Source organism: Pleurodeles waltl, chromosome 2_1 (assembly GCF_031143425.1).
Source record: "Pleurodeles waltl isolate 20211129_DDA chromosome 2_1, aPleWal1.hap1.20221129, whole genome shotgun sequence".
In the NCBI taxonomy this organism is placed as follows: domain Eukaryota; kingdom Metazoa; phylum Chordata; class Amphibia; order Caudata; family Salamandridae; genus Pleurodeles; species Pleurodeles waltl.
Genome location: NC_090438.1, coordinates 526547992 through 526571927, shown reverse-complemented (window position 1 = coordinate 526571927; position 23936 = coordinate 526547992).

Here is a 23936-nt window from a genome sequence, read left to right as displayed (position 1 = left end):
CTACTCCCCTTATATAAAAAAAATAATTTAAAAAAATCCCATGTTTCTAGTGATTTTTGCCCCCCTTGGGGGCAGATTGGCCTAATACACAACGGCTGATCTGCCCAAAAGAGGGGCAGAAATAGCCTAAAATATTATTGCCCCATAGGGGAGCAACCATTGCCTAAAGGGCTGTTCCCCTCCTGTAAAAAAAAAAAGTAAATGATCCCAGGTGTCTAGAGGTTTCTGTCCCCCTTGGAGGCAGATCAGCCCCCCTAATTAATAAAGGATGATCTACTACAAAGGGGGGCAGAAATGGGCAAACAAATGCCCCCCCTTGGGGAGCAACCCTTGCCCAAAGGTCCACCCCCCTTATTTGCTTATCTAAGGTAAACAAAATCCCTGCTATCTAGTGGGCATTCCTGTAGCACTTTCCTTTTCATGCTTCTCAATTTTTACCATTTATTGTTGTCAGCCTATCCGACCATAACAATTACACACTTACAAATACCAACCCTACGTAACACAATAAAAAAAATCACAAAAAATACAAACGTATCAATGAAAACTACACTTAACGTCGTTGCTTCGACATGAACCACAGCGCTGCACCCAGTTTACTCTAAGTTATCATGTAGGTGCTTTATAACTATGGCTGACCAATCACGCCATAGTTTATTTACATAACACCCTAAACAGTTCTATGGTGGCATAATGAATCTGAAAATTAAATGACTTTCCTGGCACTGGTCATTCGAGACTATTCAGTACGATCCTCCAGTTTGATAACGTCCCAGAAACTATCCCTGTTTTACCTCGTCTTGCACCAATTTCCCCAGGCTGGTGACACCTATAGAACACTGCGAGCAGTTATTCTCGTGCCAACAGCTGCAGGTGCATTGATGATCGTATCTTCCATGCCTCCAGGATGTATGTTGAAACCATCCTCACAATGTGTTTTTCATCTGAACGCATACATAACACTTCAGCTTCTTTGCACTTCCTGACTCCGTAAGTTTTAAAAAGTGGGCGTAAATACAGTTTACGAAGTTCAAACGTAAAGTGACATAATAAAAGGAAGTGAGATAATGTTTCTTGGCCGCCGTGAAGGCATGGGCAGCAATCTAATCTCACCGGGAGAACAGGCTGCCATTTATTGGTCACCGGTAGTGTGCCCATACGAAATTTAAAATAAAGAGCTCTTTTTTCCTCCGGGTAGATGCTATCTATAAAAGCAGCTGTTTTGAGTTCTTGATTAAATAAAATATAACGCTTAAATAAAGGACTAAGGCCCTCATTACGAACATGTTGGTAAACATCGTCCCACCGCAGTGGCGACGGCGAACAGAAGACCGCCATTGACGGTGAACAGAAACCCACCATATAATGATGCAAAAATCAGAAACCGACAAAAATCTCTCTGCCACCAGTCACTGCCAGGACCTTGTCGGCGGAAATGCTGGACCTCCCACCCCACCACCACCGAGCACACAAACCCCGGCCCTCCAAATAATGAAGCACAAATCACTGCGGCGTTCAGTGGAAGCTGAACAACCATTGGCGGTACAGACCGCCACGCCCTCAAGTGGACCCAACAGTAAGAAATGCATACATTGGTAAGTTTGAAACCCACACACCTGACACACATCCACAACACTATAAAACACTCACAGACACACTCCACAATCTTTTGTATCACCAATAGGAGAAGCCAGACGGACAACACTACAGGCAGACACTGAAGGCCACATCACACAACTAACACACCCAACCACACAACAGCACCCTCACCTAGATCCACACAAGACACCATTCACAACACACACCATGGCACCCTCCAAACACCCATGCTTCACAGAAAGGGAGGTAAGGACCAGGGTGGACGAGATACTGAAGGTCGAGCCACAATTATTCGGGGCACAGGTCCAGCACACACCCATTGCCAGGAAGATGGAGCTATGGCAGACAATAGTCAACAAGGTCAATGCAGTGGGACACCATCCACGCACCAGGGACGACATCCGCAAGAGATGGAATGGCCTGCGTGGGAACGTCAGGTCCATGGCATCCAGGCACCACATTGCACTCCAGAAGACTGGGATAGGACCTCCACCCGACTACATTGACTGGGAGGAAAAGGTACTGGCCATCCTGCAACCTGAGGGACTAACTGGACTCACTGGAGGAATGGACTCGGGTAAGTCGTCTACATTTACCCCATATCCATCACACCTGTAATGCATGCAACACCCCACCCATCCAACACCCACCAGGACCACTACCCCAGCCAGGCCACAATCACTACATCCAGGCTCCCTGCATGCCCACAAACCCACTAACAGGCCCACATCCCTCCCCCTGTGCACAGCCACCCACCCCTGCAAGGAATCACAATGGCCTACAGCACCCACAATACACCTCCATATCCAAAGCAAAATGCAATGCAAACCTCACAAAAGCACCCTGCATGGCCCCAAAGTGTGAAAACCTGCACAAAACTGCCCTGTTCTCTGCACCCCATCCGATCATGCAATTGTAACAGACAACCGGTCCCAGGATGCTTGTTTCCAGTCCAGGAAAGACCTGGCCTAGCAGTTCGGGCTGGACTGTTCCCAGGGTCAAGACTGATTTGCATATGGCTGGGTCTAAACTGGAATGGCATGGGCAGCAAAAAAACGATGGATTAAACCCAGATCTGTGACTGGGGGTGAATGTTTGACAATGTTCAGCATTCCATCCATCACTTGTTGTTTTTGCATTTGTCGCCCTAAGTGGGAAGGGTATGCCCAGACGTGGGTCCCGTGCTTCCCATGCCACTGGATTCAAGCTAGCCTGGCTGATGAGGGGTGAAACCCCGAAACCGGTCCCAGGATGCTTGTTTCCAGTCCAGGAAAGACCTGGCCTAGCAGTTCGGGCTGGACTGTTCCCATGGGGAACAGGGTCAAGACTGATTTGCATATGGCTGGGTCTAAACTGGAATGGCATGGGCAGCAAAAAAACGATGGATTAAACCCAGATCTGTGACTGGGGGTGAATGTTTGACAATGTTCAGCATTCCGTCCATCACTTGTTGTTTGGATGCTTGTTTCCAGTCCAGGAAAGACCTGGCCTAGCAGTTCGGGCTGGACTGTTCCCATGGGGAACAGGGTCAAGACTGATTTGCATATGGCTGGGTCTAAACTGGAATGGCATGGGCAGCAAAAAAACGATGGATTAAACCCAGATCTGTGACTGGGGGTGAATGTTTGACAATGTTCAGCATTCCGTCCATCACTTGTTGTTTTTGCATTTGTCGCCCTAAGTGGGAAGGGTATGCCCAGACGTGGGTCCCGTGCTTCCCATGCCACTGGATTCAAGCTAGCCTGGCTGATGAGGGGTGAAACCCCGAAACCGGTCCCAGGATGCTTGTTTCCAGTCCAGGAAAGACCTGGCCTAGCAGTTCGGGCTGGACTGTTCCCATGGGGAACAGGGTCAAGACTGATTTGCATATGGCTGGGTCTAAACTGGAATGGCATGGGCAGCAAAAAAACAATGGATTAAACCCAGATCTGTGACTGGGGGTGAATGTTTGACAATGTTCAGCATTCCGTCCATCACTTGTTGTTTTTGCATTTGTCGCCCTAAGTGGGAAGGGTATGCCCAGACGTGGGTCCCGTGCTTCCCATGCCACTGGATTCAAGCTAGCCTGGCTGATGAGGGGTGAAACCCCGAAACCGGTCCCAGGATGCTTGTTTCCAGTCCAGGAAAGACCTGGCCTAGCAGTTCGGGCTGGCCTGTTCCCATGGGGAACAGGGTCAAGACTGATTTGCATATGGCTGGGTCTAAACTGGAATGGCATGGGCAGCAAAAAAACGATGGATTAAACTCAGATCTGTGACTGGGGGTGAATGTTTGACAATGTTCAGCATTCCGTCCATCACTTGTTGTTTTTGCATTTGTCGCCCTAAGTGGGAAGGGTATGCCCAGACGTGGGTCCCGTGCTTCCCATGCCACTGGATTCAAGCTAGCCTGGCTGATGAGGGGTGAAATCCCGAAACCGGTCCCAGGATGCTTGTTTCCAGTCCAGGAAAGACCTGGCCTAGCAGTTCGGGCTGGACTGTTTCCATGGGGAACAGGGTCAAGACTGATTTGCATATGGCTGGGTCTGAACTGGAATGGCATGGGCAGCAAAAAAACGATGGATTAAACCCAGATCTGTGACTGGGGGTGAATGTTTGACAATGTTCAGCATTCCGTCCATCACTTGTTGTTTTTGCTTTTGTCGCCCTAAGTGGGAAGGGTATGCCCAGACGTGGGTCCCGTGCTTCCCATGCCACTGGATTCAAGCTAGCCTGGCTGATGAGGGGTGAAACCCCGAAACCGGTCCCAGGATGCTTGTTTCCAGTCCAGGAAAGACCTGGCCTAGCAGTTCGGGCTGGACTGTTCCCATGGGGAACAGGGTCAAGACTGATTTGCATATGGCTGGGTCTAAACTGGAATGGCATGGGCAGCAAAAAAACGATGGATTAAACCCAGATCTGTGACTGGGGGTGAATGTTTGACAATGTTCAGCATTCCGTCCATCACTTGTTGTTTTTGCATTTGTCGCCCTAAGTGGGAAGGGTATGCCCAGACGTGGGTCCCGTGCTTCCCATGCCACTGGATTCAAGCTAGCCTGGCTGATGAGGGGTGAAAGCCCGAAACCGGTCCCAGGATGCTTGTTTCCAGTCCAGGAAAGACCTGGCCTAGCAGTTCGGGCTGGACTGTTCCCATGGGGAACAGGGTCAAGACTGATTTGCATATGGCTGGGTCTGAACTGGAATGGCATGGGCAGCAAAAAAACGATGGATTAAACCCAGATCTGTGACTGGGGGTGAATGTTTGACAATGTTCAGCATTCCGTCCATCACTTGTTGTTTTTGCTTTTGTCGCCCTAAGTGGGAAGGGTATGCCCAGACGTGGGTCCCGTGCTTCCCATGCCACTGGATTCAAGCTAGCCTGGCTGATGAGGGGTGAAACCCCGAAACCGGTCCCAGGATGCTTGTTTCCAGTCCAGGAAAGACCTGGCCTAGCAGTTCGGGCTGGACTGTTCCATGGGGAACAGGGTCAAGACTGATTTGCATATGGCTGGGTCTAAACTGGAATGGCATGGGCAGCAAAAAAACGATGGATTAAACCCAGATCTGTGACTGGGGGTGAATGTTTGACAATGTTCAGCATTCCGTCCATCACTTGTTGTTTTTGCATTTGTCGCCCTAAGTGGGAAGGGTATGCCCAGACGTGGGTCCCGTGCTTCCCATGCCACTGGATTCAAGCTAGCCTGGCTGATGAGGGGTGAAAGCCCGAAACCGGTCCCAGGATGCTTGTTTCCAGTCCAGGAAAGACCTGGCCTAGCAGTTCAGGCTGGACTGTTCCCATGGGGAACAGGGTCAAGACTGATTTGCATATGGCTGGGTCTAAACTGGAATGGCATGGGCAGCAAAAAAACAATGGATTAAACCCAGATCTGTGACTGGGGGTGAATGTTTGACAATGTTCAGCATTCCGTCCATCACTTGTTGTTTTTGCATTTGTCGCCCTAAGTGGGAAAGGTATGCCTAGACGTGGGTCCCGTGCTTCCCATGCCACTGGATTCAAGCTAGCCTGGCTGATGAGGGGTGAAACCCGAAACCGGTCCCAGGATGCTTGTTTCCAGTCCAGGAAAGACCTGGCCTAGCAGTTCGGGCTGGACTGTTCCCATGGGGAACAGGGTCAAGACTGATTTGCATATGGCTGGGTCTAAACTGGAATGGCATGGGCAGCAAAAAAACGATGGATTAAACCCAGATCTGTGACTGGGGGTGAATGTTTGACAATGTTCAGCATTCCGTCCATCACTTGTTGTTTTTGCATTTATGTCCATTGCTGCCAACAGGCACCATCACCCATGCCACCCTGGCGGAGAGGACAAGGAGTGTCAGTGCCCCACAGAGAAACAGAGGCACCTCCCAGGACTGGAGGATGGAACCCTGGACATTGACATTCACCCTGCCCCCTCACACAGTCCTAGACTGTCATCATCCAGCAGCCTGACCCAGGACACCACTGACACCCCTACCACCCAGCCAACAACATCAGCCCAGAGCGACCGACCCCACACCTGTGTATCCAAGCCAGAGACTGGTGGACCACATGGACAGAGGCCACAGTAACCCCCTACCAACAGGCAAGAAGATGGCTCCAGTACAAGTGGTACCACCAGACCTGTGCAGGGGACACAGACACAGTGGGTTAGGCCCAGTGGGTGGGCATCAGTGGCCCAGGGGGGAGGCCACAGGATTGATGCTGCAGCCCAGGACGTGATCTCTGAGGTCCTGGTAGCATATCACCATACCCAGGACAGATTGGCCCAGATAGTATCCACCCTGGAGCAGAGTCAAAGGATGCATCTAGCACACCACCAAGAGGCCATGGAGCAGTGGAAACTGCGCAATGTCCACCATAGGAGGTGCGCTGCTGCACACTGTCCTGACACAGCCTGAGGCCCACACAGACCAGGAAGCCCCTACTACAGGCCAAGCTGCAGACCGGACAACAACAGCATCAGCAGCAACTGGACATGATCCACCCTCTCAGGACACACAGGAGACATGCATCTCAACCCGTACAGGCCAACACCAGGCACCCAAACGGCCCCTCAGGCCCAGATATGGCACTGGAACACCTGCCAAGACCAAGGTCCCCTCAAAGAAGTGACTCTGGTAAGAACTGTCCTCCAAGTGTCTCACTGAATCAACAACCAAACCGTGTGAAAACAACAACAAACTCTTGTATACATAGATGGACATACCACTACTGCCAACAAATGCTGCAACCATGTTGCCATATTGTACAACCACCAGTAGCCCACTCCCATTACTGTAATCTACACGATGTAATCCCTGCACCAAATAAAACACCAGTTCACCTATTACTATGTCCCCTGTCATTATGTTTAAACAAAGTGAAGTATGGATGAAACTGTATTATAAATCATTTATTATTATCTGAGTAGCAGGAAATGCACCACACGCATAACATGTTGTTGTGCCTACAGATGTGTTGAACTATTATACTATAATGTTACCTGTCCCATGCAGACCTGGTCACAGTTGCAATGACTATTGACCTAACACCCCCCTAGATGAAAAGGCACAGTCACAGTATGCTGCACAGACAGCAATCTCATCGAAGAGTCCCACCTAGCTACTGGAAGTAGAGTTGTATCAGTTGGGTCGTGGAATGTACATCTTCCCCCTCCTCATCATCACCATCACTCTCATCCCCTCTCTGAGGAAGCTGGTCTGGATATACAGCACCCTCCTCCTCCAAGAGGGGTGTAGAATTCCTCACAGCCACGTTGTGCAGCATGCAGCAGGCCACCACTATTCTACACACCTTTTCAGGCCCATAGGCCAGGGAACCGCACAAGATATGTAGGCAACAAAATCTAGCCTTCAGGAGACCTATTGTGCGCTCTATCACCCTCCTAGTACGTCCATGGACCTCATTGTAATTCCTCTCTGCATCTGATCCAGGATTCCTCACTGGTGTCAGGAGCCAACGCATGTTGGGGTAGCCAGAATCACCTAAAAAAGGGGGCAAAACAGGACTGTCAATGACAACCCTCAGTGGCAGACAGCCTGATTGTCAGAAACACCTACTTATGATCCATCCTCTGTCCTCTCGTAGTTGTTCCATCTTGTGTGGCACACTACTGTTCCTTAGCACAAAGGAATCATGGACTGATCCAGGGAACATGGCATTCGCATGTGAGATGTACTGGTCTGCAGTACACACCATTTGAATGTTCATGGAATGAAAGTTCTTCCTGCTTCTGTACACCTGTTCACTGACTCTTGGGGGGATGAAAGCTATGTGGGTGCCATCGATGACACCTATCACATGGGGTATGCTGGCAAAGGCATAGAAGTCCGACTTGATGGCAGGGAGGTCAGCACTTTGGGGAAACCTCACATAGGACTGCAGGTGTCGTACAAATGCACTCAGGAATCTGGACAGTATAATGCTAAACATTGGCTGTGAAAAACCCGCACCCATGCCCAGTGTCACTTGAAATGAGCCCAGGGCCAAGAAATGGAGTGCAGAGAGCACCTGTACTTCAGTAGGGATGGCATGCTGATTCCAATTAGCCGGTCTCAGTGCTGGATCCAGTAATGCACAAAGTTCATGAATAGTAGCACAAGTGAGTCTGTAATTGACCATGGTCCGCAAATCAACAAGTGGTCTGTACACCGATGGGGCCCTCCCTTGCCACGAGGGTCTGTACCTAGGAGGAGTTGAAAACATGTGTGAGGAACACACATACATCTGCACACATTGTTTCTCATTCAGCATTGCTGGCATGATTGCTGATTACACAAATGCTTAGTATGTGTGACATTACAGCAACATGACCACAATGATGTATCAGGACTGTTCAGGTGAGGTAATGTATATTGTTTCATGCCTATGGGAGTTTAGGGGACAATAGGGCCTGCATTGTGCTGATGAGGATTTAACAACTGCGTAGTTAAGACCAAAATGTCTGCCCCATGTAATCCAGAAGTGGCTTGGTGGAAGTGACCTCATACCGCTAGCGGTTGACGTAATAGCGTAAGGTGGTGTTTACCGCAGTGCGCAAATTCATTGGCTAACATGGTTGTCAATGGGCATTCTTAGCGTATCATGATCGCCGGCGGCGGTGACGGTACACACCGCTGTGGTGCGTACGAGAACTCGTCACCCCAACTTCACTTGACTCCCGGATCTTGTGCATACAGGTACTCCGCTGAGTGTACTGCTGTGTCCTGCCTCTGGTCATGGAAATGCCACGTGTTGCAGGGGAAAGGGCCTTGGCCTTCACCAATGAGGAATTGGAGAAGCTCATGAATGGGGTCCTACCCCTGTACTCCAAGCTCTATGGTCGTCCAGAGGTACGGGTGAGTAGGAGGATTGGAGAGCATGGATGTGTGTAAAGGTGGTAGATGGCTGCATACATGTGTGCACGTGTGACACTGTATAGTCCAGGGTTCCTGACATGCTTCGTGTGTGTGTGCTGTTAGGCTATTTGAAATGTCTGTCCCATAGTGGACATATAGCCAGGTGTATATTATTGGCCATTGTCTGACCTCTGTGTTACTTTTTCTGTGTATCCTTTACAGGTAAGCGCCCCCCAGAAGAGGGGACTTTAGCATGCCATTGCCAAGGAGGTGCGGACCCTGGGGGTCTACAATCAGCAGAGCACCCACTGCAGGAAGAGGTGGGAGGACCTGTGGCGCTGGGCGAGGAAGATCTGTTAGGCCCAGCTGGGAAGTCCTCCCAACGAGGAAGGGGTGCCCGTCGGGCACTGACCCCCCCCCCTTATGCAACGCATTCTGGCGGTGGCATCCCCAGACTTGGATGGGTGCTTGAAGGCTGCACAGCAGTCACAAGGGGGTGAGTACATATACCATATTTTGGCTCCTTGATGGATGTGTGTGTGAGTGCGTTCGTATTTATGCTGTCTAATGGCAGGGACTCTGACTGATGTCCATCTACATAATGGCCCCCGTGGGGAGTAGGGGTGTAAGGGTCTAGTCTGCAGTATGTCAGGTCCTTAAGTGCAGTGGGGAATGGCTGTAGAGCAGGGTTCTGGCGACCAGTCAGGGGCATAGCCATGTGTATAGCAGTAGGTGCTACCTGGTGGAATATTTTCAGGGTGGATGTATGTGTGAACCAGTTTTGTACCTCCATTCAGCTATTCACAAGTGTCCCTCCTGTTTTGTCTCCCCATCCCTGTTCTCTTGTGTGTCTGTGTACATCAGCATCATCTGGCGAGGGAGCTAAGGCACCGGCGAGTGGGGAGGCAGCGGCCCACGGATCCTCGGAGGCAGAGTCGTCCGACAACAAGGGGACCAGTGGGTTGGAGGGCGAGGGGAATACCACGGGGGAGGCAACTACCATTGGAGGTAGTGACTCCGATACCTCCTCAGATGTGAACTCCCTGGTGGTGGCGGACCCTAGTGGGCCCACCCCTACCGTGTCATCTTCTGCCACCCCCATACCAACAGTGCCCTCCCAGTTGCTCCCCACAGAGTTACTCGTGCCCACTCACCCAGAAGGGTGGGTGTCTCCTTCGCCCCAGGTACCTCATCACCTGCCCCAGTCAGCCCTTCTGCCCTCACGGAGGAGGCTATTGACTTCCTGAGAACCATCTCTGTAGCGAAGACAACCATCGTGAATGCCAACCAGGGGCTAGCATCAGAGGTGCAGCAGACCAATGCCTATCTGGATGGCATTCACAGTGCCGTGTCTGGCCCACAGAGATCTTTTCAGGCTCTTGCCTCCTCTTTGACGGCAGCCATTGTCCCTGATCATTCTGTCCCCCCTCCAACCACCTCTACCCCTTCCAGCACCCCACTCCCTTCACCCATGCAAAGCACACATTCTGACACGCAGGCACACACCTCAACACACACGAAGCACACTTCAAAACACAAGCACCAAAACCCCCACCACAGGCATACATATAGCCAGCATACACATGCACACACACCAACATACACTTCCCCCAGTGTGTCCACCTCTTCCGCCACCCGGTCTGCCCCCTGTACATGCACACCCAAAGGCACTGCACCCTCATTCAATGTTGCTGACCCTGTTCCTGCAGTCAACACAATAGCAAACATCCATTCATGGACCCCAAACACCACACCTGCACTCACCACAATGACTTTAGTTGACACATGCAGCACACTCACTAGATTTGCAGACACCAAGACAACATCCATTTACTCTGGCAGCCTGTCTTGTCCCACTGTGTCCACCCCCCTCCTCCCAAGACACTCAAATGCACCAAAACACCCACCCATCACACATCCACCACACCTCAGCATACTGTCCAGTCACACACACCTACACCTGTCACGACCACTCCCTCTACCTCCACTCCCACACCTTCCTCCAGGTCCACCCCAATTGCACCTAAAAACATTTCCTTTCCCGTGTAGACCTATTTGAACCCACTGGCCAACCTCGTCTCATCCCTAAACGTGCCCACCTCCTTGCCCTGTCCACTCCTCCCACATCACAGCCCGCCCCTGTCCTCCCTTCCCATTCCCGTGCTACCTCCCCTGTGAGGAAGAGAGCCCGTGCTGGCCCAGGAACATCTGCTGCACCCCAGGCCAAGTCTGATCCACCAGCTGCTGTCACAAAACCCAAGCCCCCTCCATCCTCCTAACATAATTCTAAGTCCCCCTCTCAGTCGTAAGTCCCCACCCCCAGCAGCCCCTGCCCCTGTTCCCTGAGGTGCCTTGATGCCCCATTTTTGCCCCTTTGAGGTGGAGTACCGTTGCACTTGTGGGAGTCAAGTTGGGGTCATTGTGGCCCATCGGACTTCTTTAACTATGGACTGGCCATTGGCCTTATATGCACTTCTGTTCCTCAGAGAGCAGAATAAAGGTTAATGTCTGGCCTGTGTTGTTTGAGGCACACTCTGGATTTGTGGTCTCTCGTTTCATTGTTTGGAGGTGTTGAGCACATGTATGTACTTTGGGCAGGTTGGATTTGCCTTGTGTTGGGTAAGCACCTCTTGCTGTGGGGTGTATGGCTTGTGCTGCTGTGAAGGGTTGTGGGAGCGTTGCAGGGTGGGTGGAGTGGGTGGGTATGTAACTGTGCCTTTTCTTCCCTTGTTTAGTAGGTTGTGGGACTTACCGTCGTCGTCTTTGTCGGCGGTCTCTGTCGTGGAGGTATATGGCAAGGAGCAGGGCTGGCATGATCTGCAACTCTCTCTCCATGTCTGCTTCGATGTGCTGTGTGAGCCTCCGGTGAGTGTTTCCTTATATTTGGTTAGTTTCCGCCTGGCTTTGCGTGGCAGTGGTTCCCACCCCGGAATTAACAGTGGTCTAGTGCTTCATTATTTGATGGGTGGGTAGGGCCTTTCCATCGGCTTGTGGGCGGGCTCTGCCGTCGTTGTCGGCACTCCTCTGCTGGCGGTGAGTGGTTTTCAGGATGCCGTTGGTTCCTTATTTGGCGGTTCGGACCGCATGTCTGTTGGAGGTTGTTACCGCCACCGCCGGCAGTGCGGTGTTTACTGCTGTGTTCATAATGAGGGCCTAAGTATCTCACACATGCTCCATGTCTTTTGGTCACAATATGCCCTTTTTACAGCAGGTAAACTAGGCCTTCTGATTTTTTCTGGATGAAGCAAGAGTTCTTCCACACCTATTGCAGTCAGGGTGGTTGAGATGTGTTTAAACCAAGGCAGTTTCCGATGGTTTTGTAAATTCATGGTGTCGATCAATACATCTTTATATAATTTAAGTTCCTCTTTTGCCCAAATGTGAATCCAGTATCTTTTTGGAGCCAATGCAATATAGTCCTCAATTTTACTCATTTTTAGGTCTATTCTTATTGAGTTCATCAGTGTGCCATTGCCTAGACAAAGTAATCAGCGTAAGACTCATGTCTGGGTGGACCATCTCCATTAGCAACTGGTCGTGGTCACTCTCTGTCCTGTCCCTTATTTCCATGTCGATAACGTAGTGCCAGGCTTCGATGTTTATTGCCATATAGTCAATGATACTTTGCCTTTTTCCAAGTTGAAAGCTCTATCTGAGTTTGTTCATCCATTTAGTATACAAATCCCTCCTTCTATTAGAGCTTTAAAGATTAATTCTCCTTTCTTGGAGTCTTGGCAACGTTCAATAGGGGGGATCGGAATATTCCATGCATGATCTTCCTCTATTACTTGTTCATCCCCGAGGATAGAATGGGGTTTGGTGTTAAAATCGCCACATATTAGTAGGAAGCATTTACAGGACTGAGGGGGCGGTCATTCATGTAGCCAATCGCAGGATTCCACAAGCCTCTAGATCTTTTATTTAAGATGTGTTCCTTAAGCAGCCGCACATCTGGCTTGACTTGAACCCAACTAATAGGTGGAACGTACACATTCACTATTTCAAGTGACCACACCTCACGTTTCACGACTAGCGTATGAATTTCCTTGCTTAATACAATGTGAGTTGCTACAGAATTTTCCAGCAGTGAAGTTCTAACCCAGATGGTCAAGCCTCCTGTTGGTCTTCCTTTTTTGTGTTTAGTTGCGGGTAGATGAAAAGTGAAAACCCATCTAGATCGATGGCATTGATAGACCAAGTTTCCTGGAAGCAACTGATGTCTTGTTGTTTAATTAATTCTACCCAGTCCTTGTCCTTGATTTTAGCTTTTAGGCCTGCGATATTCCAGCTTAGGATTTTTAGTGATGAACTAGTTCTATCTTTTATGTTTGGGCAGTCCATTTTTTTCTACAGGCTTCTGTATGACTGTTCATCATATGTCTGTGGCAGTGAGGAGTCACCCATGGGGTTTCTTGGGGAAATGACTAGCAGGTGGAACCTCATGTTGCTCAAGTTTGTTCGTTCAGGTAATTGTTGTTTGGAGCTAATTGCTCCCTGCAATCTCAAGCCAGAGTTGCCTTTTCGCTCGTACCTGCTTGGCGCATTTTGCTCTTGAGCTTTTTTGAGAAATATTGATGGATACAGTTCCTTTTTCAGTATAACAGTGGATATTCTCCAGGTCTTCGTCAGACTGGACCATTTTAGGATCTGTTTTACTATCCATGGCGAAGCCCAGACTGTTTCTGTTGATTCCCCACTTTCTAACCCTCTTCTTTGTATAAATCTTTCTGAGATCAAATCTTTTAGCTGTTACGTTCTGCAAGGCTGGCAGGGAGTTAACCAGATATAGAATATTGCCCCTATTAGTGTGGATCTCGTTATGCTCACAGCCTTCCTGCAACCATCTACCTTGAGATCGATTGTTTTCTTTTTCATTGCTATTGGTGATAACTACAGGTCCTGTAGATGCTGGCTCTTCGTGATCTTTTATGCTTCCGTAATGAGTCTCTGTGTTTCTGCATCCTTCATATATTTGCCTTTTTGAGGGCCAGTATTCCATTTTTACTTTATTTTCCCAGTCAAATGCTGGGCACAATAGAACAGGCAAGGCGTTGACACACCCCAGCTGGCTACTGTAATTTTCTAGCCTGACCTGAGAACAATGTTTTGTTTTTGTCAGAGGTGCAGGAGCTGGAGCCATTGAATTGTCATTAGTTTCCACACACGTGGTTTTTCTAATACTTTGTTTACTTCCTGCGGGCTCAGAACTCTTTGCCCTCCTGATTTCACTTTTACTATTTGCTTGTGGTGTGCCCTCAATGGTGGTGTTTAAAAGTTGCTGACGGTTTCCATTATGATTCCCCACTATGTTTGGGTAATTTACTTGGGCTAGATGTTCTATTTTTGTAACTGCAGGATGCTTGCCTTTACCGGAGCTTATCTTTAATTTTGATGTCTCTGGGCTCCATTTGTATGTTCCATTGACTAAGGCATCACTTGTCTCACTTAACCCTGGATTTAGTGCTGGATCTGTTTCCGGCCTGTTTTTGTTCCCTGTACCATGGCTAAGTGTTTGGCTTCCCCTAAGTCCAGTGGGTATGCAATTTATATGGAATGGTAGGTGCAGCTTTTGTCACACAATAAACCTGGGTTGTTATTCGTGAAGTTACCATCTTTATCCGTTACTTTTCCAGGACTCTCTGTCTTGATATTTTGGTCTATATATGGCTGTTGGGCAGGCTGATCGACAATATTTTTTAATTTGCCCCGCTGGGCTTGACTGCCACATCAGATTTTGTGCCTTTTTTGCTGTAACTTTTTTATTCCCTCTAACATTTTTCCGCTTGTTTTTCCATTTCCCTATTTGTTGGAGCCTTTTGCTCTGAGCCCTCTTTCCTGCTATACTTGAGGCTTCAGTTCCAGGCGCAAAGCTTCCGTTCTTTCCCTCTATCTCATCTGTTCAAATGTTCACGTCTAGGCAGCCTTCTCGACCTGGGCTTGGCGGCCCTACTCTGTCTGTTGGCATTCCTGGGGTTCGTGACTCTATTTCTGTGGGCTCACGGTTGCACACATATGAGCTTTTGAGGCTATGTTTACAATCTTCAATTATATTTTTAATTACCTTCGGGACTTCCAGTAGTTTTTCCAGCAGTGGTCCATAGACTTGCCTATCCGCCTTATCACCCACAGCCTGTAGCTGCAGATTTTCCCTTACGGCGCCCTCTACCAGGGCCATCCTTGAATCTATGGTCTCTATTGAGGCTGTAAATTGTTTGGTCAGCTCAAGATGATTATCAAGTTTAAGGGACAGGGCCATGATCGTTGTTGCAATTGAGTCCAATGTTGTACATATAATTTTCATGATGCTAAGAATTGGTTGATCTAATGAGAAGTCATCTCTATTTTAAGTGTTGGAAACTGGGTTATTGGTAAGGGCAGGTAAATACCTACACTTAGCAATAGGCCACTAACCTCCACTTGGGTCCAGTCAGGTCTCAGTAAATTAAACCCAGGTCAACCCTTGGTAGCTTGGCAACGGGCGACAAGGCTTAACTTAGGAGTCAAAGCGTAAAGCCTTCAAATATCACAAAACAGTAATTAAATAAAACACAGGAAACAGTTTAAAAATCCAAAATCAATTTATAACAATAGGAAATATTTTTAGCTTTAAAATGACACCAAAACAAATAAAATCGGATACGGGGAACTGGAGATAGGGATTTTTAAAGAATTATTGCTTTCTAGCGCATAGAAATAAATCTGGTCATCTGGTCGCACCTCGACCGGGGCAAAGTCAAAGTTTAAGGCCGACCGTGATGGACTTAGTCATTTTTCTGAAGATTTTCTTCAGCGGGACGAACCTCCCATTCCAATCCGACCTCCTGGAACTCTTCCTCGGTTGCGCTTCGCGGGAGCCCTCGTGGAGATTTTTTACCTTCAGACGTAGTTGTTTTTTTAAGGTGAAAATCCTTCGACTGGGGCAAACCTGTATCTTGATCAGACGTCCTTAGAGCCCTCCTCGGATACGCTGGCTGGGAGGTCCCGGTCAACTTCCTACGTTCGGACTTAGAGGGTCATTCTGACCCTGGCGGGCGGCGGGAGCCGCCCGCCTGGCGGGAACCGCCAAATGGCCGCTCAGTGGTCAGAAGACCGCGGAGGCCATTCTGGCTTTCCCGCTGGGCCGGCGGGCGACCGCCAAAAGAGCGCCCGCCGGCCCAGCGGGAAAGACCCTGCAACAATGAAGCCGGCTCCGAATGGAGCCGGCGGAGTTGCAGGGGTGCGACGGGTGCAGTTGCACCTGTCGCGATTTTCACTGTCTGCTAAGCAGACAGTGAAAATCATGGTGGGGCCCTGTTAGGGTGCCCCTGCACTGCCCATGCCAGTGGCATTGGCAGTGCAGGGGCCCCCAGGGGCCCCACGACACCCGTTCCCGCCATCCTGTTCCTGGCGGTAAAAACCGCCAGAAACAGGATGGCGGGAAGGGGGTCGGAATATCCATGGCGGCGCTGCTTGCAGCGCCGCCATGGAGATTCAGCCTATGCAGGGGAAATCCGGCGGGAAAACGCCGGATTCCCTTTTCTGACCGCGGCTTTACCGCAGCGGTCAGAATGGGCTGGGAAGCACCGCCAGCCTGTTGGCGGTGCTTCCGTGGTCCCCGGCCCTGGCGGTCTTGGACCGCCAGGGTCGGAATGACCCCCTTAGTCTCTTTTTTAGAGATTTTCTTAACCGGGATGAACCTGCAAGTCAGGCCGGGTCGCGGTTGAAGCAAGCCGGCTAGAGTTGCCAAGGCGGGTCGGTCCCGCTATGGAGCTTTTTTTCAAAAGTTCTCCAAAGTTCTCCAATCTTCTGGATCTTCTTCCAGATGTTCTTTTAAGGTTCTTTTGAGGTCCACAGCTTACTCCAAGGTTCCAGAAGCTCTGAGATGTTCCTTGAGGGTGTGGACTACAACTCCCAGAATGCACCTGGTGCAAACTTATTTTTGGCCACTGGCCACTGGTCAGCTGGTTGGTTTCTTCAGGAGTTGGTGCAGGAATCTCTGGTTAGCAATTTTTCACCTGTACCAAACAGGGAGATCTTCCTTGAACCAGCTGAAGCCAGGCAAAGTCCTTCTTGTGGTGAAGCCCAAGTGTGCAGCTGGTGCAGTCCTCCAGAATCAAGGATCCAGGCGCAGGCCAGGGGTCCAGCAGGGTAGTCCTTCTTCTCCTGTAGTTCTTCCTTGTTGGAATCTGATGGGGATCTGAGGTGTGTATGCAGGTCTGCCAGTTTTATCCATGCTCCTGGGTGAAAAACAGGGGGGCCCTGGTTCTCCAATCAGGGGCAGGGTCCTCCCCCCTGTGATGACCACTTCCTGGGAAGTGTGGCAAAAATCAATCCCAGGGAACAACATTCCTCAAAAATCCATCATGGCTGAAAGTGATTTTTGGAGGTTACATCTGGCTGAGCCCACCCACTGGTGTCGCTAAAAATCCTAAACACACACCTCTCCCGCCCTCTCCTAATCTAATCAAGGGGGCACCTAATTGTCTGGGTTTGCAGGATGTGAGGGTGTTGCTGGGTTGCTCCAAATGTCCTTCTCTGCCTTTGAAGACCAGTTTGGAAGTCTTCCCCCTTCCTGCTTCTCCATCTGCTGAGGGGAGATCTCCTCCCCCAGGCACATCTCTTTGTGCTGAGCCAGGCCACTTCACAACTCATCAAGGCAGACTGGCCAGGCTGCCAGAGGCTGGCCAATCAGAGCACAGCAGCAAAAACACTGCAGGGCTGAAGTTGGCAACTTTTCAGGTAAAGTTTAAAACTCTTTACCTGAACTAGTTATATTAAATCCAACAACTGGAAGTTGTGGGATTTACTATAACAATTAATTTGATACCAAACTTCTTGTATCTGTTACTTAAGGGGATTTTTAAAATTAAAAAAAGTCTCCCCATTCTAGCCTATGGAGGCCATTCACTACAATGAGGGAAAAACAAATTTGGCTGTTTTACCTCACCAGGGCTTATAAACTATTTTTATAAGGTCCCTGCTTATAGTTACATGACACCCAACCCTAGGGGCACATAGGGCATACCTTAGGGGTGACTTATATGTAAAAATAAGGTAGTTTAAGATTTTAGAACTACCTTTAATTCCAAAGTCGAATTGTCATGTAACTTTCGTTTAAAAACAGCCAGCAAGGCAGGCCTGCCTTTAGAATGACACTGAGCACCTCAGCAGTGCACCTATGGGTGCACTACCTATACTAGGGTCCCTAAACCTACATGCCCTACCATATACTAGGGACTTATAGGTAGGTTGACTTAGCTAATTATAATTAGCCTAATTTGCATACTGATTTTACACAGAGCACAGGCCCTGGGACTGGTTAGCAGTACCCAGGGCACCATCAGAGTCAGGAAAACACCAGCAAAAAGTGGAAAATGGGGGCAACAAATTAGGGGGCCTCTGCAATCAGCCCTGTTCTCTCACTCCAAGTTTGCCCATTTTGATTGTTAATTGTTTGGCCTTCTAAGATCTTGTCATCCTTGCCCCTGAGGCCTTTTATCAGATTGCCATCCAAAAAATGTAGATCCTCTGATGTTATGCTATTTAATTGGGGCCCTATGTTGCTAATTACAGAGTTATCAAGTAAGGAGAGCTCTAGACTAAATGAGCTAATTTCATATCTGTGTAGTGTTGAATTGGTTTTTCCTACTTGGCTTCCAAGATAGGACTGCGGCGCTGAAAGCTTACAGGGCTGCTTTGTTGATGGTTGTTCTGTTTCAGAACCCTTTATGTTCTGATGTACTATTGACTCTGCTTGGGCACTTCTGCACAGGTTGTTTGTGAGGAATTCCTGAGGTTTTGTAATCCTAAGTGAGCTCGGGAATAATTCCTGTCATTCATGACTTGATCTTTGCTCCCCTAAGGAATGATCCCACTCTGGTAGCTCGTTTAATTCCACTTTACCGCCCTTTGGGGAGTCATTCATTGGTCAGGATGATTGCAGCGGAGATAGAGGAATATCCGGTTGCCAAGTCTCCGATTGCCTCAGTTCAACTCCCCTCGCATTGGCGTCGCCTTTTTCCCCCAGTGACTGTGCTGTGGAGTCACTAGTCATGGAGCTTTGCATCTGCAGCCAGTCAGTACTTAAGTTAAGATAGTTATAGTAGTTGGTTTATAGTGTTTGTTTTTGATTTGGCTTTCCTTGTCCCCTTGTTCCCAGCTAATCCCAAGTGCATTGGTGTTCTGTTGATTCCTACTTGGGGGACTTGCAGGGCCCCTCTCAGTTTCTCCTACGTTTGATGTTGCACGCCCAGTGTTGTGGGTCAAGCTCTGGCCGTGCCCACCACTGGGTCTCTTGCCCTCCATATCCTCGGGGCCAGCGCAGACTGGCAGCAAAGGTTCCAAATCAAAATCGGGCGTCCCACCCATCTTCGCTACTGATTCACTTTCAATGCCGGGACTTCTGGGTTGAGACCCCCAGCTGCGGCCTCTACTTGTCTTGCGAGTTTCCTTTGGGTTAGCTGTGTGGTTCCCGGATGCTGATCTTGATCTAGCCTTTGATCTTGCGGACAGTCGGTCTACTGCTTTGAACATTGGAATTTCGTTGAGCAGCCAGTGCCTCATTGGCCTCCTTAGCCCTCTTGTTTTTCCCCTTGTTCCAAACATCTTGGGAGTACGTGACTTCATCTTAAGTCCTTGCTAGATCTATGAAAATGACTTTTTGTTGTTGGGCTCTTGTCGTCTAAAACAGTTTCAGCAGTTTTATTTTTATGGAAATATACGAAATATAACTATCACTTTGGCCTCATTAGCATCTGCTCCTCTCATTTTCTGTCTTCTTTCTTTCTCCCATCAGCAGCCACTCATTTCACAGCTCACTTGTCTATAGTTGGTTTATCAACCAAATTTATCAAGTTGCTTACTTGCGTTAGTTTACTTGCGTCTAGCGTCTGGCGTCTCCACTCCCCTCCTCCTCTCCTCCTCTCGTTGTTTGGGATGTGTCTTGCGCCACACAAAACTTGTGAGCCATGCAGGCCAGATCGCAGCCACGCAGCAAGGCAGCCAGGCAGCCAGACCGCCAACAAGCGGCAACAGCAACAGCAGGCAGCCGAAACGGATACTGCCACCACACCGGGAACAAGGGAGTGGCAAGGAGTGGCCGGGCCCCCCGTCTCAAGCCAGAGCCACCAACAGCAGGTACCACACAGGGGCCAGCAGCAGGATTGGCCCACCCCGGCCAGCAAAAACACCACCAACGCCTCCAAAGCTGTCAGTGGAAAAGCGGCACACTCCACGGCAGGATCCGTGCCGCACCACCCCGCGATCCACTACCACTCGTCGCGGGGAGCCGCAAGCCACCCAGCACCAGCGTCGGCAGTGCCGTCAGCGTCCGCGAAGCAGGAAGACACAGTGTTCCAGTGTCTGCAGCAGCTTCTCTGACCTCCTTCTTCCCCCGGCCAAGGAGAAAAAAATTGGTTTCTCCTCTGTCGCGCTGGAAGCCATGTTTCAGTGCGAAGGGGGAGACCTCGGATGAGGTCAGTGCGCAATTGTGTGCTGACATCATCAGATGTCACTGAGGAGGTTAGGGTGGCAGGAAAAGCGATTACGCTGCCATCCCTGCCTGGGGGTTGTGGGTGGGTGACCCACCCTCATGGGCCAGGTACAAGAAGTAATGGTTACATCCTTGGCACAGCAGCGCTGCAGCCGAGGACGTAACCATTACATCCACAGCACTGAAGGGATTAATGGAAAAAGCCTAGAAAAGTACAAGAACTGGTAACTGAAGAGATTCTGGGCAGACATAGACAATACCCTGTATACAAATGGAACTGTAGCAGTATTTGCAGTGTATAGCAGAAATCAATTGATAGACTGAGAACTTTCCTTGATATGTTTCCCTGCAAAACACTAAAAAAGAAAATAGGTATATTGCAAGGATTAGACCCATGCAGAGTAAGAAAGTGCACACATTTACAGGGACACTCACTAGCATGTCTACCAAAGAAAGTGTGGCAAAGTAGCTTTCGTAATTTCAGAATGTTAGCTGTACTTCGATCAAGAATGTGAACTTTAGTTAGGAGACTTTACTATGTCAAAACACTTGCCCTATTTTGGGGAGAAATTAATAGAGTTCTTTGGTATGGTACAGTCCTAGAGGTAGAAAATGTTTGGTAGGATGCTCAGTTTTGTTTCTTTGGTCCAGAACAAGAGTGTAGGGAAAACCAAGAGTTGGTAGATGAAGGTGTAGAAGAATAGAGCACTGGTATTACTGTTGATAATTTTAGAGAAGAAATTAGGAATGTTAACACAGTTGCTTCAGAGAAATCAAACTGTGTTTCTAATGTTGTTGACACACTCACCTCAAAAGCCAAACTGGTAATGTTCTTCTGTACTCAAAACCTGAAGAAGAAAACAGAGATAATTGGCAAGATGGTGTTGCTTATCTATTTGCAAAGGAGTGCTTTGATTTGGCAACAAAGCAAATATTATAAAAGTACTGCTATGATGAGTTGGATAATAATAAAATATTATCTAGAGCAGTATATAATAAGTTAGAAACAGTGCCAGTACCGCAGGAACTTCAAGATTTCAATGTTTATGGATCAATTCTTACACAATGTGTACACCCTTTCCAGCCTATAGTTTGTATGGAACCGGAAACAGGTCAATTTCCTTCAACAGGACTTCAGAAAGGTCTTAAGGGTACAGTTCTGTACTTTCCATTAGATTTCAAAAAGAATATTGAAAGAATATTGAAACTATTTGGGTACAGAGAGATTTTGAAGATGCACTTATTTTTTTATTGTACCTACAAAAAGCAAAAAGATATGGCAAGAATTAGTAAATGTTAATAAGGAAAAAAGGCAACGTTATACCTAGCATAAAATAACATTTATTATAAAAAAAACTTGATATTCTTCAATATTTAACACATATAGAAGATGAGACTTTACCGTCAAGTGGTCAAATAGAAAAGGTTTATCGATCAAGGTCAGAAGAAATTTATAAACACTACAGTACCTATCTTCTTCATTCAAAATAATTTATTGGTGATGCAATTGACCTTTTCCAAATGAACCAAGCTAAAGGAGCTCCCATGAGTGTCTGGGAAAAAAGTTTAGAGGCTAGCTGTTTTCCACAACTATTTCCCACTAGAGAACGTGGGTGCTATGATGACCATCCTGCACAGATACCAGCAGCTGAATACCGCTAAAGTAGATTTTATTCAGAAGATCTTAGATTTTGCCAGTGTAGTCCCTGTATATTTCAACTTCTTTTCGAGAGTTACTTGTCTAGACTTTCATCCTCTGTGAATCATGCACTGAAAACAGGAGTAAATCTTCAAAGTCTCTCTGGTTAGGTGTTTCTTGAAGAAGTTCATAGAAAGGATGAAAAGCTTAATTAATTTAATGGCTTGTCAACGTGGTACCAATGAGTATTGATACCATCGTCATGGTGAGCTGAAATGTGTGTTGAGAAACCTAGGTGCGCCTACTTGGTTCCTGATACTCAGTTGTGCTGAGTACGCATGGGGTGATCTGCTTAAACTTTTGAGAGAAGCAAACTCTGAGATTTAAGGCACTGAACTGAAGACAGCAGGAGGACTCTGTCCTTTGAGCCTACTAATGTTTTCACATACTTTACCCACCAATTTCAAGCTATGATATCTTTTATCTGCAACAAAACAAACCCTCCTCTTGGTGAAGTAGACAATTTCTTTTGGCGCAAAGAGTGCCAAGAAAGAGGTGCTCCTCATATTATCATGCTGTTATGGATTACAAATGCACCTAAATTTGGAACAGCCAGTGATTAATCTCTCCTGTCTTTCACTGAACAATATATGACATGCACAATTTCAAAAGATACTGCTGAAAAAGGTTTGAGGCAACACGTTCTGAACTTCCTAAATCACAGATGTGGAAAGTACTACAGACAAACATATAGAACCAAAGATACATTTTATACAAGATGCCGTTTTGCATTCCCTCAACCTATGATTTCAGAAGGTAAATAGCTTTCTATTTGCAGTCAGACATACATTGACATGAAAGTCACCTAAAATACAACCTGAAAAGAACAGAGGCTTCAAAGTATATTAATGATTCTAATACAGTCATTTTAAAGATGTGGAATGCAAACAAGGACATACAGTTTGTTGTAGATAATTCTATTGTTGTTGCTCTGTATGCCACATCATATATCACAAAGTCTGAGAAGACAGAAATGAAGGAGCTGTGGAGGAAATTTCTGCAGAAAAGAGTCTTACTAAGTAATTGTACAGTTTCAGCTTGAAAGTGCTTTCCCACAGGGAGTATGCAGATAGGTTAAGCTCATTTAGTTTGTTCTCAAAGTCTAGAGGACCTTTTTGGAGATATGCAGTTCTTGGATATGAAAGCTGTTACGGAAGACACAGGAAAGGACATCTAATTAACCATGAAAAACTGACTTACCAGACTGCAGAAAGAATAGAGTTTTTCTACTTAGCACCTTTGCAGCTATTCAAACCATTGCGTGATGAATCAGAATCACTTGGAGAATATGACTATGAAGACTCTTTTAACGCTGTGTAAGACAAAATTAGCTCTTCCGTCTTTCCTAACTATTTACAAATGTTGAAAGATTAAACTGAGATGGTGAAGGAGAGTTCACAAAGCAGCCAAAGTTCTGGACCACTGAGTCAAGATCCTCTTGAAGAACCTCTTATTCAAAATGAAGCAGCTATAGCAATGAATGAGGTGGAGACGGCAATGCAGTAAGTAATACAGGAACTTGTTGATTTGGAACAGTTATTACAAATGCTAAACAATGAACAGAAAGTAATCGATGATAAAGTATAAGATGAAATAGAGCATGGATTTCTGTATGAAAAGAAACAATGTTCATGCTCTTCCTTTAAACCATTTCTATTATACACCAGTGGTCAAGCACTCACCGAAAAAGGTTTTTGAATCAAAGTCCTCATTGCTTATCTACAGAAGAGTACAGAATAAAAATGATCATGTGTAGTAACAGCACCAACATGATTAGCTGCCCACAACATTAAAAACAATATTTTACATTGGCTACTTATGCTTCATGTTGAACATGATAACTAGAATA